This window comes from Colobus angolensis, unplaced genomic scaffold (assembly GCF_000951035.1).
Source record: "Colobus angolensis palliatus isolate OR3802 unplaced genomic scaffold, Cang.pa_1.0 Scaffold212, whole genome shotgun sequence".
Lineage (NCBI taxonomy): Eukaryota > Metazoa > Chordata > Mammalia > Primates > Cercopithecidae > Colobus > Colobus angolensis.
The window spans coordinates 5274193-5276938 of record NW_012115289.1 but is presented as its reverse complement, the minus strand read 5'-3'; the positions used below and the strand labels follow the sequence as shown (position 1 = coordinate 5276938).

At 52.5% G+C, this 2746-nt stretch overlaps 1 protein-coding gene across 1 annotated transcript in view; it reads right to left on the bottom strand.

The window, feature by feature from the left end:
* Positions 1–2280, bottom strand: part of SLC38A9 (solute carrier family 38, member 9) — a 92392-nt gene extending 90112 nt beyond the window's left edge. Inside the window, exons 1-2 of the mRNA XM_011942925.1 lie at positions 2162–2280; positions 1394–1441 (exon numbers count right to left, since the gene is read on the bottom strand). The gene's annotated coding sequence lies outside the window, so the exon portion shown is untranslated. The remainder of the gene's footprint in view (positions 1–1393; positions 1442–2161) is intronic.
* Between the last annotated feature and the right edge of the window lie 466 nt (positions 2281–2746).

The window sequence follows — 2746 nt, the reverse complement described above, 5'->3', positions numbered from 1 at the left end:
CGCCACTGCACTCCAGCCTGGCAATGGAGCGAGACTCCATCTCAAAAAAAAAAAAAAAGAAAAGAAAAGAAATCTAAGTCTAGCTGTTCTCAGAGGTCTAGGGGAAGGAAAGGTAAATTTTATTTTCTTAGAAACAAAGAAACTATAGATGACAACTATTTTTTTTTCTTTTGGACAGGGTCTTGCTCTGTAGCTCAGGCTGGAGTGCAGTGGCGCAATCTTGGTTCACTGCAACCTCCGCCGGCCAGGCTCAAGTGATTCTCCTGCCTCAACCTCCCAAGTAGCTGGGATTACAGATGAGAGGCACACCACCACGCCTGGCTGATTTTTGTATTTTTAGTAGAGACAGGGTTTCACCATGTTCACCAGGCTGGTGTTGAACTCCTAACCTCAAATGATCCGTCCACTTCAGCCTCCCAAAAGTGTTGGGATTACAGGTGTTAGCCACCGCAATCGGCCCAACCTTCTATCTTAACATGAAGTTTGTAGTTGTTTACGAGGCAGAGAGATTTTTCTTAAGTTAGGACATGGGTTATTTTGACCTATTGAAACATTTTTTTGTTTTGTTTTCGTTTTTTTTTTTGAGACACAGTCTGACTCTGTCACCAGGCTGGAGTGCAGTGTGGCACGATCTCGGCTCACTGCAACCTCCGCCTCCCAGGTTTAAGAGATTCTCCTGCCTTAGCCTCCTGAGTAGCTGGGACTACAGGCATGCGCCACCACACCTGGCTAATTTTGGTATTTTTTTTAGTAGAGACCGGGTTTCACCATATTGGCCAGGACAGTCTTGATCTCTTGACCTCGTGATGTGCCCGCCTCAGCCTCCCAAAGTGCTGAGATTACAGGTGTGAGCCACCGCGCCCGGCCGAAACGTTTTTAAAAAACCTTTCTCCTCAGCAGCTGCCTGCTATCCTACATATGTCAGATCTTTGTCATGTCTGAAAATATTAAAAAGAAAAAAGTGGCCGGGCGCAGTGGCCCACGCCTGTAATCGCAGCATTTTGGGAGCCCAAGGCGGGAGGATCACTTGAGATCAGGAGTTCAAGACCAGGCTGGCCAACATGGTGAAACCCCATTTCTACTAAAAATACAAAAATTATTGGGGCGTGGTGGCAGGCAGCTGTAATGCTAGCTACTCAGGAGGCTGAGGCACGAGAATCGCTTGAACCAGGGAGGCGGAGGTTGCAGTGAGCCAAGATCGCTCCACTGCACTCCAGCCTGGGCGATAGAGCGAGACTCTGTGTGGAAAAAAAGAAAAGAAAAGAAAAAATAAAGTGGAGGTACAACTTATAGTGTGCTGATCTATGAGGGGGACGGAGCTCGGCAATGGATAAGACACTGCCTGGGAGTCATAACAACTAGATTTTAGTCAAGTTTGCCATTAAATGGTTACCTGGTGTTGAGTGGGTTTCTCCAACTCGGTGGACCTCAGTTTCCTTCTCTGTAAAATGAGGAGAATGCGCTTGACTAGCTGCTCTCAAACCCCTCTTCCAGCTCTACTATGCTGACATGTCAAGCTACCCACTATCAACACACTCGTTCTCACAACTGAGTCGTGTGAAAAGCGTGGCGAGGGCTTACCAGTCATGGCCCTCACCCCATCTGTGGTCCTAGCTCAAGGCCTAAAGGGGGTTCCTCCCTCATGTTCCCCCGCTAGATCTCCCCAACTCGGGATGGAGAAAGGTGCTCCTCGCCGTGATCGCGCCACCTCACTCAAGCCCAAGCGACGGAGCGAGACCCTGTCTCAAGAGAGGGAAAGAAGGGTGCTCCCATTCCTACAAGTCCCCCAATTCTCCTGCTCCCTCCTTCTCTCACCCGAGGGTCAGGGTGTTCATTTACCCTAACCCTATCTTTTCCCTAAGGCTCCAGCTGACACCGACTCCCACAGACACTCGGATTCCCTCAGACCCCGAGGGACTCCTGACTTTCTTTCACTGAGCCCTTGAGGAGCGTGCGCCGTGCCTCCGGAGCAGTCTCCGCGGCTCCAGGCTTTGGCCTCCCTGATCCCCAAAAGCAGCTACGGTTCTGATGCGCTACACTGAAGAACTATCCCAGATGACAGCCGGCTTCGCCCCAACCTCAACCCTTCCCGCCGCCTTCCCTCGGATACCTCCCCACCTCCCCGAGAGGCGAGTATGCTAGACGTGGGAACGTGATCTACCTGAGCAGGCCGAGCCTTCAACCTCGGAGAACTAGACGAGAAGATGAAGACTCCCTTCCCAAATTCTCACAATTTGCGACCGCGGGACTCCCAGTCCAAACAGGAAGCGGCAACAGACTGGGCCGCGGGGGCCGGCGGGGGTTGGAGTTCTGAATGCGCCAAGCCGGCGGTCGCTGTCAAATCTCTCGCCGCTACGGACTACAACTCCCAGAGGGCTCTGCGACGGCCAGCACGCCCATCACCGCAGGGCCCAGCCCCAAGGCTTCAGGAGACTGGGCAGCCGGCGCGCCCAGGTAGGCAAGTCTGGTCTAAACTGCATCCCGGAGTTTGCTCCAGTTCCTTGTCCCGGCTGGAGGCCGGGAGGGATAGTAGAAGGAATGCGATCTCTTGCCATTCATAGAGCCCCAGAGGCCACGTGAGAAAACGCTGATGCGGCACCTCCATCGAGGGATCACCCCTCTTTTGGGCTTTCCTGGCGCGTGTTGTGTGATCTGGTTACATCCTTGGACCCTACAGACGCAAAGGGAAGCTGGTTTGAAAAAACTATTGAGTTGGCATGCTCCCTCCGCCGTCTAGATATTTGGG